Source organism: Lepidothrix coronata, unplaced genomic scaffold, assembly GCF_001604755.1.
Source record: "Lepidothrix coronata isolate B3197 unplaced genomic scaffold, Lepidothrix_coronata-1.0 Scaffold88, whole genome shotgun sequence".
Classification (NCBI taxonomy): Eukaryota; Metazoa; Chordata; class Aves; order Passeriformes; family Pipridae; genus Lepidothrix; species Lepidothrix coronata.
The window spans coordinates 3,733,476-3,746,618 of record NW_016690268.1 but is presented as its reverse complement, the minus strand read 5'-3'; the positions used below and the strand labels follow the sequence as shown (position 1 = coordinate 3,746,618).

General features: G+C 39.6%; 1 long non-coding RNA gene across 1 annotated transcript in view; it reads right to left on the bottom strand.

The window, feature by feature from the left end:
• Positions 1-7,010: 7,010 nt before the first annotated feature.
• Positions 7,011-13,143, bottom strand: part of LOC108500287 — an 87,917-nt gene continuing 81,784 nt past the window's right edge. Inside the window, exon 2 of the long non-coding RNA XR_001875812.1 lies at positions 7,011-7,200. This is a non-coding gene — a long non-coding RNA (uncharacterized LOC108500287). The remainder of the gene's footprint in view (positions 7,201-13,143) is intronic.

Below are 13,143 nucleotides of genomic sequence, written 5' to 3'. Positions count from 1 at the left end.
CAATTCAAAGGCTCTGCTCGAAGAGACACAGGCATTACTGAGCTCATTAAGAAGAAAATTGCTGAATATTGTGATCTCCTTATGAATCCTCAAATCTTTATGTAAGGAAGATGATTGGCTTGTAGAGTAAAACAATAAGAACAAAAACTTTTATTGTCACAGTTAGTACTCAGGAGTGGCAGTTCTTCCAGGACCATGGTGGGATTAATGAGGAAATGAAAACACTTTACAACTTTCATAAAAATGTATATTCATCGAACTCTTCAAGGATCAAAAAGGCCTTGCAGAGTTTCACTGTACAGTTCAGCTTCCCTACAATAAACCAGAGAGACTTTTGGACTTCCCAATTCCTACAGAAGAAATTTCCCATGCTACTGAGACTTTTAATAATGGCAAGCCACTGGGGAAAGCAGCATTCCCATTTTAATTTTGTGCATCTTTTGAAGAGAAGTCACCCTACTATGCGCCTGTGTACATTTAATCATTCTCTACACACTTTATCAGCGAGCCTTCTCCCTGTAGGACCAATACAATTAGGTACAGTACTAATTTATTATAAATAAAGCAAAGACCTGGTAAAATAACCTAGTTATCAATGTTTCATGCAACTGTGCCTATGAAGTACTAGCTAACATTCTCACTATGAGCCTAGAGATATACCTGCAGCATTGATAAATCCTAACCAACATGGGTTTATTAAAAAAAAAATCATCATCATATAATACAGAAAACCTGTTGGTTTTAATTGAAGTAGCTAGAGATTTATAGAAACCAACTGGAGCTTTCTTCCACTAATACTGTAAAATCCTTCAGTAAGATCAAAAAGGAAATGCATTTCAACAAAGAAAGCCTTGAATTTTCTTTTTGTATACCACGCTGACCCATTTTATGTATTTATCTCCACCCCCAAATTTAGTTGAAGTGTTGTTTTATATGCAAGAGCCTCTTCTCATCAGTGCTAAGGAATAAAAGGGTCCGAAGGTCTCAGATTAGGGGAAAAATGACAGGCAAAGATGCTCTCTCTTTGGCGTGCTGTTTGTTCTGACCCCAGGATCAGGTCACTAGAGAGATGGAGGAGGCATTCTCACAGAGAGAAATCTCCATAAAATCAGCATGTATGTGGATGATCTGCTCTTAACTGTAATGAACTCAGAGTCATCTCTTACGTATGTGTTATTCATAATGGAACATGGAAAAGTGGTCGGACTCTAATCCTATTTTTCAAAACAGATGACTCAAAAGAATTAACAGAATTTTTTTTCTTCCATGATACAGCAAAGCAATGATCTTTTAAGTAGCTCCAAGATATTAAGTAGGAACAAATTTACGCCATGATTTCAAGATGCCATGTTGCAGATAAGCAAAATAGGTCCTTCTCTATCCATCCTCAACACAATCAAATGTCCTGTCACTGCTGAGAGGAGTGGGGAGAAGAGGAAAGGCTCAGGGGCCACCGCTTCCTCTCTTCAGGAAGGAAAAGGAGAGAGCTGAGGCTTCCTCTTCCCTAACTTCTCTTGTTCAAGTGCTGGAGGAGAGACCAACTTTTTTCTAAAAGAGACAAAGTGATACAATCACGATTCACAGCAAATAGGGCTTAGGAGCTTAAACCCTAATCAGTCCTACATCATTTTACAGTGCAGCCCTGAATATCAATAATCTTTAATTGGATGAATGAGGTCTATTTAATTTCAGAGGAACAATAGTAAAATTTCCTGTTTTCAAATGGTTTATGTACTGCACAGACATTTCTCAGCCATATGTAGACTCCAAGGGATTGCTTTTATACCTCTGATACAAAACACATGAGGAGAGGGAACACGGGGCTTTGTTTTGATTCTTAATTATATCACTGGCATTCCCCATGCAAAGTCCTAGCATTTTCAAAATTTGCCTGAGATAATTTTCAAAGATCACCTTTGGCAGAAGGGACTGTGCCCTTCCTGGTCCGATTGCACACTGAAGGGAGCTACAGAGTAAGGTGCTGTATATCTCAATTCTTCAAAACCATCCTATGGACCACAATGAAGATAAAGCCACTAATAGCATTGGTCTGGAGGCAACAAAATTCTCCAAAACTCTTGTCAAGGACTCAGAGAGAGACATAAACACTACAGTAGCAACTCCAACTTTTCTCTTGCTAGGCTGACCTGGCAGCTAACACCTCCTGAGGCTCTGAAGAACAGAAGTGCTAAGACAAGATCAGAAATAGAAAAAATGCCATTCTAGAACACTCTCTTGTAAGGGTGGTAACCTTGCATGACACATGGGAACTAACTAGAAAATCTCAGCTTGGAAAATGAAAGCACTGGCATGGAAATATTCCTTACTCCAACATGAAGAGGAAACTTTTCCATCTAATTAATAGGTTCACCTGACATGTAAGTACAGTGAGTAATGTTGCTCTACAGAGAAAGCTATACTAGGGATGGCTGGCTTGGCTGAGAGCCTTTGAGACAGCTCAGCTCCTACACAGAGATCTCGCAATTTCATCACATGCAATTCAGCTTACTGGCCTATACAAATCAGGCAGGCATTTCAATGCAGCCATCCTTTTTATATTTTTATTTTTTTACAATTAAAATAAAAGAATATTCAGAACTTCTCCTGTAAAGACCTGAAATATATATAGGCTAATTTTGTCCCACTTCACAAAAAATCTCTAGAGTGTGATGCATTTGCGATATATCAACACTGCAATCTGCATTATATCTAATTTTATAGTTTTAGAATTTATACTTGAACTGTTCACTCTAAAATATCACCAAGCCAGTAATTCTGAGTAATTTCTTTAAAATGTACAATAAAACTGAAGAAACTTTACATGTATAGCAGTGGTGAAGAAATCCTATCTTTATCTGTGAACAGTAGCTCAGGGAAAGTAATTTTGCTTTGGTAGTATTCAGTTCTTTCCCCAACCAGAACCGTAAATTTCTGTTGTAGAAATTCTCAGTGTTGTAGAAATTCTCAAGTCAGAAACCTGGAGAGGCAGCTGATGGTCTACACCATGTGACACTATGCATTTGAACCTCTAAAAACATGTGGAGCCCCAACCAGGATTTGGACCAGCATGACTAGTAGGATACATAAGCAGAACTGAAGCTAACTTTGTAAGAGAAACTTTCAGCAACACTAGCATATCTTCCTATTATCTTCTCTATTCTGAATTTTTTAACACCTCCTACAGCTCTGTCCAGTCCCAAAGAGGTTGTGAAAGCCCCATGTGCTACTCATATCAGGGTAACCCTACTTTCAGGCTTAGTACTCAACATACTATAACTTTGCTTTTTAGCCATTTCTTCCCACTAGTTCCCCTCAGAAAATTCCCTGAAAAATTTTCTCCTTGTGAACTTCCTTCAAGGTTGTTTCTTTTTTACTGATTTAATCTAAATATCAACAACAACAAAAAAACTGAAAAAAAGAAGAAGATGATACCTGAAATCATGGTCAGTGCAGATTAGCATATGAGTATGGGTTCCCCACTTCTGGTGCCATTAGAAAACGTAATTGTGGGGGGAAGCCACAGGAGAGGAAATCTTTCAAGACTTCATTGAAAGCAAATATTTCAAAGAAAATAGTTAGAAATTTTTATTTTATGACTGCAGCTTCATAAGATGCTACTGCAATCAAATGCAGTTTTGCAAATGTTATCAGTTTCAGTGTTAGGAAGCTCATCTTACTTGTTTCCTTCTAAATGAGCAAAAAAAAGGAGCTGCCAACATGCTAGATTGTCGGTCTCTCTAAATCTAACTTAATCCTACTACAAAACACAGAGCACCTTGTTAAAATAGATCCATTAAAATGTGGTTCAAACTTGTTGCTTAGACTTGATGCAAGTGAAGATCTTCTGTAGATAGGCAAGTTTGGACCAAGGCACTGTGAACCTTCAGCCAAGTCCTGATTTTCCCCAAACACAACATTTTCTGTAGGAGTTTGAAGAAAGTTGAAGAAAGTAGCATTTTAAGTAATATCATACACAGCAATAATAGTCAAATTCATCAGTACTATTTAAGAGTAATGAATAATTAAAGGACAGCCTCAGTGTTACTGTGTTTCCGAGCATTTTTTTGTCAGCAGTTCAAAATGACCCTTTTGCACTATGTTCTTGACATATCTTTCACACAAAGTCTCCAAACACCTCATAAACATTAACAAATTATTGCAAGAGCAATAATAATTTCAGCTTCACATTCATAGAACCTAAGTCTCAAAATCTTCCTGAGTATCTGTGGTAGATCTAAAAATGAAATTCAAACTTCTGATCACTTTGAATTAGGCTTTGCTACTGCATCATGCAATCACACAGTATAATTCAGGTTGGAAGAGATCTCAGGAGACCACCTCATCCATCCACCTCCTCAAAGCATTGCTAGCTACTGCTCTGCACCAGGTTGATCACAGCTTCATTCAGCCAAGGCTTGAATACCCCACAGAGGGAGGACACACCACCAATCTGTACAACCTCTTCCAGTCTCTGACCACCTGCACGAGGAACTCATTTTCCTCTTGTCTCTAGTCAGCATCTCCCTTCATGCAACCTGTGGCCATTGCTCTTGTCCCGTTTCTGAGCTCCTCTGAGAAGCATCTGGTTCTGCCTCCCATTCAGCTCCCCTCAGGAAGCAAAGTCTCCATCAAGATCCAACTCAGCCATCTCGTCTCCAGGATGAACAAACCCAGCTCCTCAGCCTCTCCTCCTGTGCCATGACCACCCTGATGGCGCTTATCAGGCTCCTTCCCATTGGTCAGCCTCTCTCATCCTGGTATCCACAGCTGAGCACAGCCACCCCACAAGAAGATCCTCAAAACCAAGTGGGGGGAGAGACCCCTTCCCTGGACCTGCTGGCTGCACCTGTGCCAGCTCAGCCCTGGAGGTGGTTGGTCACCTTTGTTGCCAGGGCGCACTGCTGACCCTGTTTGGTTTGTTGTCCCAACAGCACTCACGGCCTTTTCAGCAGAGGTGCCTTTCTCCAGGCATCAGGAAGATCTCCCAGCCACCTTGACCTTTCAGTGATGAGAGACAGCAGCTTCATGATGAAACTAGTCAGCTCCCTCAGAGGCCTTCAGTATGTCCTGTCTGATCCCATAGACCAGCTTATTTAAACAGACCCTAACTCCATCCTCCCCTACTGTGGCTGCTATCTCTTTTCTCCAAGCTTTGCTTCTAGGATACAACCTAGCAGGTCTGTTGGCAGGCAGATTCTGACAGTAAATCCTGAGGCTTCATGGAGTAGTGCATCCAAACTTTTACTGGTTTTCCTTCTAATTTTTACTGCTGATGCACTTATAATAGCCATTCTTCTTGTTCTGCTCATCCCTCACCAGTTTTGATTCTAGCCGAGCTTTGACCTTCCTCATTCTGCCCATACATGCCTGGACCACACTTCTGTGTTGCTCCTTGGTAGCCTGTCCCCATTTCTCCCTCCAGTCTGCTTTCTTTTTGTATTTAGCTCAGTCAGGGGCTCATCTGTTGTCTCAAGTTTCTATCACCCATTTTTGCCTAATTTATTTGAAATCTTATACTCAGTGGCATAACTTCACTTCAACAGAGCTAGAGTTTTACCACCTTTTGGAAATTATTACTGTCAAATTTGTAATCTTGATCATAACTTTTTGTTTTGTTGTTATCCTCTATTACAAATAGATGTTTCTGCTATAAATTATTTTTTGATCTAATTAAGCTGCATCTAAAAAAACTACAGTTTAATACATTTGTGTCATTTTACAGCAGCAGCCTCCCAAATATGATGAAACAGTACTAATTCACTGTGACAGCAGATATAATCTTAGTCTTACAACACAGAATTTTAGCAACTGAAAAATGTTTTCCAATAATCTTCAACAGTACACAGGAACATACTATTTTCCCTTTTCAGAACTAGAATAGACATATGCAAACTCTGTAAACTTCTTCCTTTCCAACATACCTGTAAAGAGCTGAAGGTTAAAGAGAGCACTATCCAAGAAAGTCCTTCTGGAAAGCATTAACTCACAAGAAAAAGAAAAGAATAAAATTTCATCCATATTTTTAAGATGACACAGGAAACTTTTCATGCCTATTTTCCTAACTCCCTGGACAACACATTCATACTCAAATCCTAAACACTGTTTGCTGTAGTTCGAAGCACTGAAACACAGGAAAACTGGCAAATATGAAAATGATGTGACAGCAAACTTACATTCCTGTTCAGAAATAGCTTTCATTAGGAAAATTTGCACTAATGTCTTGTATACGTTGTTTAAGACGTCTGACTTGGCAGTTACACTTAAGGCTGGACTCAATGATCTTAAAGGTCTTTTCCAACCTAAATGATTCTATGATTCTAAGATGTGAAATATTTTAAAATTGTTATTTTCATATATTAAAAAAAATTGCTTGCAAGTGAAATTGAATGCATGCTAGATCATTCTTCTTTCACAATTCAATTTTAATGAAAACTTGGCATAGGTACTTTACACATCTACATCTATCTCCCACTCTGCTCTGCATTCTTGTTCCAAACACTGGTACACTCAGAATCTATCTTGTCTCTCCTTGAAAAACATTCCTAACAGCATTTTTTCCCAAAATCTCAGGAAATAAATATTTCCAAACACTCCAAGGCTCAAACCCAGGCCCACGCTGGTTTGCTTGCAGTCTGAAGCTGCTTTCATTTCAACAATAAACTGGCCACCTGGTGGTTCCGAACTAACTCTTCCTTTCCCGCTTCTCACAAACTCTTTTGTCCTCTTCCCTAAGAATGACAGTATCTTCCACTCTTCTGTGATGGGAGCTTACACCCAGTTCTGTATTCCTTCAAAACTCCCTCCTCACTTACTCACACGGAATGTCTCTGAGTTCTGGGTAACCAGACTTTCCCAACACCTTCACAAAGCCTATCACTGTGACATTACTTTGTATATCTTGAGATTAAGATCTTTGTCTCTCTGGTTGTCACTTCCCCAAGGCAAAGGCAATGTTTTCCCACAAAGTTCTCCTTAGTGCTGATTGTATCACACAGATAATTTTTAGTTACCTTTCTGTTCAGAGCCACACCATCTTCACAGTCCAGCACTGCACAATCTACATTCAGTGAAGGGATTTTTCGTATCTTTTTTTCATCATCCGCAGGTACATACAGGACAGCTCGTCTGGGAACATACTTGTGAGATGATGCAAAGTGATAACTAAGCTTAGGAACAGCAACTGGCAGAGGAGAATTCACCCTGTAAACGATATTGTTAAAATTAGACTTTTGGCTACAATGCTATAAATATTATTTGACTATATTTTAAAAGTGAAACATTTCTAAGTAGATAGTGGTTATTTTTTGGTTATCTATATTTCCCCCCTTAGGAAGAGTGAAGGTAAGGATATACCTGTATTACAGTTAATTACAGTATAAAACTCTGAAACTACTATGTTCAACAGAAGCTGCAAACATAAACAGTCACAACTGAAGACCTGCCAGGGCTGAGGTTATCCATTCAGCCTTAATTATGCTGGCCATTCTGGGTGCTATGGCAAGCATGAAATACAGAAGGGTGGTGTTTGGCTTTTCTGCTGTCATAGGACTCCGTAGGATGAAAACTGTGCTGGGAACAGATCAGGACTGCTTTAGAGAGGAGGCTGCTATCTGCCACATTTTCTCCAGGAGCTGGACGTCATGCTAGGAATGAAGCAGGGGTGCTGACTAAAACAAATAAGGGCTTGTGAAGTTGATTTTGCAACCTTGGCATTATATCAACAAACATATTTGCATGCAAATTTTAAATAAGCAAAATGGATGGAGGGGGAAATGGGGAAAACAGGAATGAAAACCCCATGTAATGTGGAACTTCACTAATCCTAACATTCTTTCAGAAGCCTTCAGACCTTCAGATCCACAGCACAGACTTCCATTGACAGAGCTTAAAAACCCACCAACATCATCAGCAGGTCGTAGGCTGTGTGCCTTTTAAAATTTATAAACGCTTTGTGCACCACATTCCAGTGGTGTCACATGGCTTGAGCGAGTGACATATGTGGCCCACAGGCATCAGGTTTGTGGTGGTCTCCACCTTGTGCACATAGTGCTGGTGAGGACCCAGGTAACCTACCTCAGGCATGAGCTGGGTTAGTGCACTTGGAGGCACTAGGACTGCTGGGTGAGGCTGCTCTCAAGGGTGGTGGGGAGCTTGCTTTGCTCCACAATTACAAGCACTGAGAAATAAATTGCAGAGGGTGCCACTGTGATTCATGGCCTTCCAAAAAAACTCCTTGCCTGCTCCTGTTTCTCCCCATTTCATGCTGTAACCCCCAGGCCTATTCTGCTACATTAAAAATGAGGACAAAATAATACAATTCGCCTTCATACTCAGCACAAGGCACTTATGCCACAAAATAATCCTACCATATAACACCATTATGCATTATCCTGTATATTATTCGCCACTTTGAATAATGTAAAGTTTTTCTAGCACCATGCTGAACATGTCATTATCACATTATATCAGGGATCTCTGCATTTTCCTATGCCCTTCTTAATAATGCTTTCCAAGTTGCTACACTTGGATGACATGTGGCTACACATGCACGTGGGTTTTCTTCAAAGTGAATGTGACTAAAGCTCTCAAACGCTTGGAAATGAGTTCAGTCAATCTAAATCAGAGCCAAGATGGTATGTCACTGATGGGCTGCTATAATGCTTGCCTTTCTAAGCTGAATCTGTCGAAGAACCCTCTCTTCTCCTGGAGTGTGCACCCTAAAAGCTGAATATAAGCCTTAGGTTAAAAAGATGAAGAAAGTTTTTATCACATTTTATCTCAGTAAACAAAACGGAAAAAGAAAACTATTCCACTATCTCCACTGCTGCGTTTCTGCACATCCTGGTTGAACCGACTTTATGAGCCCACAAAAACCCACTCTTCTTTGTAACATGCCTGGTAATGCTTCCTTCAGCCTAAGAAATGGGGCAGCTTGGCTGTTTAACAGAAATTATTTTATTACAAGTGCAAGTGTTACCCTTGATAAGTTGATAAGTCTTCTTCATCTCTAAGTGCAATAACATCAAGACTCAGGTGGTGGAGGTTTTAACAACACTTGGAGACACGCCATTGACATCCACTGAGTGTCTCCCAAGTACTCTCTTTGCCCCTCTCCCACAAACCACTTCATGTCCCCTGCTTCAGGTTGAAGTGGGGATGGTAAAAAAACTTGTTGTAACTCAAGTGCCTGCTAGTTAAATCCACTTAATCTCATTTTCTTGCAGTAGTACACTTTGGAAGAGCAAGGAGGAGGTGGAAGAGTGGTTTACCTCAAATGGAAAGAGGAGAGTCTTTTTTCAGTGTGACATAGAGGTCAGTAAAGAGGTCTGCTGTCCTTTGCTAAACATATATGAGGGGACAAAAGTGATTAATTTCTATTCGCTTTCTCTGATGGCTTCAATCTTGTGGTTCCCAATGGCACAAAGGAGTCAAAGAGCTCAGCCCATTAATAGTTAACTCCAGACTAGAGCCAAGCAGCCCCTGAAGCACTCTTAATGATTGCCTCTCACCAACCCTCCAACATGCCAGAAACCTGATAGACATGGCTAACACCATAATCTCAGAGCATGCTGAGATGAGATGTATCTCCTGTCACACATGTTTCCCGGGATTTCTTCTGGGCTGTCATCAAGCGAAGGACTGTTTGACCAGCCGGTTTCCCTGTCACTGCTGCTAGCCCCACAAAGGCAGCCCTGCTCTGCATACCACACACAACGGCGTGTAGTATTGTGTAGGTAAAAGCATCAGTACTTGAAGGCCAGATATAGTCAGGTGTCACTACTGAGGTCTGTGAACTTGTGTTTAGATGGAACAGTACAGCTTCCAAAGCAGACCACCTGACTCCAAAGAAGTGATAGATTTAATCCATTGAAATACCATCAGTTAATAGGCTCAATGTTAGAAAAACCACTGCCTGCTGACTATTGGTATCTCCTCCTAAGCTAACCAACTTTGTAGCCATGTAGGCTCAAAACACAGGTTTCTCAGGACAAAAATTATTATAAGAAATATACTGTCAATATGTCAAATTATTAGTCTTATGGGACATTTTAGCAAGTTGAAGAAGCAACAACTTTTTCAAGAGGTACGGCCAGAAAAAAAAAATATACAGGAAGAATTGGTGTCAGTGGACCAGCACAGAATCCTTCTCCTTTCAAAACAAAGAGCTCTAGAAATGTTTGTGTAAAAAAGGAGTTTTCAACAATTATGCTTAGGCATGACTGCAGTAAATGTTTTCACATGCTATTGTTTTGACATATATTTTTAAATCATTACTGTGCATTTTCCTTGCAGAGTCGTATTTTATGTTCTACAATAAAATGAAAAGTAGAGGAAGACATGGATTTATTAAGAAATCCATCTGCCTATAGACCTTTTTAAAGCAGTGGCAAGGCCTGGGGTGCTCTATATATGAGCAGTTAGCTACTCTGGTAGGAAACATTATCCTGATTATCTTGACTTCTGTTCTTTTGATAGAATTAAAAACTCCCCAGCAGTTACTTTTTTAGGACAAAAAACCCACACAGCACTGTGATCTCGATTATATTGTTAACCCTGTGCCATAAAGCGGAAGAAAATCTTACATATGTTTCCTGACTCCAAGTATTTTAATGATTCAAACTAAGCTTGACTATGGTTTAAACTAAACACATGGACAAAAGCCAAGTGAATTTGCTAAGACAATGTTTCTTCCTTTAAGCACTCTGAGTTAAAGTAAGGACTAGGCTATTGGGTAATGCTCATTAAATTGTTTTACAGCAGCATATTTTCATTCATAGCATTTAACAGCATGCTGAATGCTCTTGGGTCTTGGAAATAAAACTAGATTTCTTCAGCAAACATAACACTCTACTAAAGTCTTCATCAAATATGTAAAAGTAGCTGGCAAGTTAAAGTTACTCATGGTCCTCTGAGAACTGTTTCACCCAAGAGTGAATAGTTCATCCTTGGGAAGGAGAAAAGAAAACCTTTTTGATTACTAAGAGACATTGCATTTTGCAATGGCAGCCGTACACTGTGACTGCAGCCAGTGAAATTACTCCCAATTATGCAAATTTCCCTGCTATAAACTGCATTTTCACATTCCAGTGTTGCTCATACTCACACATATACTTAACTGCACACACCTGTGCGGTCTCATTGGAGCCAACAACATATAGCTCATGAAGTAAAGTACTCCCACAAGTGATATTCAGCACTTTAACCTGTTCCTCTGTTCCCTGTTTATTTGCTAAATCAAATTACCTCTGGAAGAGATGCTACATTGGGAACTGCCTAAAACATTGCTCAAAAGGCCAAATCTCTTCTTCTACAATCTTCGGCACAGTGTTGGCCAAGTGTTTCTGAAGCGCATTTTTAGGCATTTGATTAAAACCATTAAAAAAGCTGGATAATTGCCACAACATGTATTTCTGATATCTATGCATGAGTCTACGATCTCCATGCATACCAGTCACAATCCTGGATGTCTGTGGTGCTGTGGGAGAAGGACAGAAGTGACCCAAGACCCACAATGCCTCCTGAACAAGACCCAGCTAACGCAGTAAAAATCTACAAATTGTTTCTCTGATATGTGCAAAAAACCACCCCACTCCAGAGTAAATATAATGGTTTTCATATGTTGAAGTCACTAGGCAGTAGCACACAACCACACACAAATAATCTGCCAAAGACAAAGAAACTTCTATGGAATTACTCAGACCCGCAATTTGCATAGTAATTCTTTCTAATTAAGAAAAGAAGATACAAGTTGNTAAACATCAGCAGGCCCTGTGCAAATACGAAGGGCTCACAGCCGAGCTGAGTAGTTGTCGAATCAAAGCGACTCGCCGGAGAGTTTTATTGGTACAGCTGCGGCGCATGCATTTTATCACACATGCTAATAATCCTGGTTATGGCACTAACATTTTAATCATTTGTTCTCTGGGCTTGTTTCTCAAACAATTAGCACTAATGAATGGCCAAAATACCTCGGATCATATATGTCTAATTGCAGTCAAGAGCGGTTATTGTCCGCATGTACATTTCAATTCACCTCTGGGGATAATGTTTGTTAATTGTATTTCTTTATATAGCAAGTGAAAAAAAGCTGTTCACTCAAAAAGGGACTAAGTGTTCTCTTCTTTCCCTTTGTTCCCACAAGAAGCTAAAGTCACTTCAAGAGGCACTTAATCCCATCATCCATGGTTACAATTGCCTTACAGCATCAATCAAAAAGAATCTGAAGTAAAATGATGCAGCTATATTGTGTAATTAAAAGCAATTCAGGTAGTTATTGCTTGGGGCATTTTCCAGGTCCAAATACTTAAAATGGCACTGCAGGGATTCTAAATACTGTAGTGTTTTAAATTTGGTGAACTACAATATCTCACAGAGAAAGGGGAGGAATATGCAAAAAAAAATAAATCTCCTAGTGTGTATTGTAAAGCGAAAGAAAAGAGGAGGAACAGCTAACGTTTGAAGTGACAAAATCTACAAGTCTCCATATAAAAGGGAAATAAAAATATCAAGAAGAGAGAAAAGGGGAGGAAAAAGAAAAGGATAGCAGTTTTCAAGGAAAAGAAATTCCCCGTAATTGTTTAGAAGTTAACATGTGAAAAAATGCTAACGTTTCCTCACATGGAAAACAAAAGGTCATGTCACAAGATTTACCATCAAAATGCAGGTCCCCGAATCTTAGTGCTCTTCTAGTAGAAAGAAATCTGAGGTAAACTGAGCAGCTCTTCTTTGGGGAAAAAAAAAAAAGAAAAAAAGAAAAAAAAAGAAAAATACCTTGGTTAAAAGTGAAGAACTATATTTACTTTTGAATTAAAAGTAAGGGAAGGAACTTTACATAACAACTGCCACTAACCCTGATCCAATTATGTTGAAATTAAAACTGGGAGGTTATCAACATACTGAACATTCAGCTTTACATTTTGATTTCTCCCTTTGTTCCAGACTCAGTACGGTCATTTCCCTGACCTTCAAAAAACTAATTAAGTTTAAAAACCTAACCTAACCTAACCCCTTGTCAGGGCAGGCAGAAGCCACCAGCTCTCATGGTTTGAGATCTCTTGACAAGCAGTTTTCCTTACCAGAGGAGGCTTTGTCTGATTTTAAACTCCTCACCATAAGGCTGATATTATCTAGCACAGATGTAAC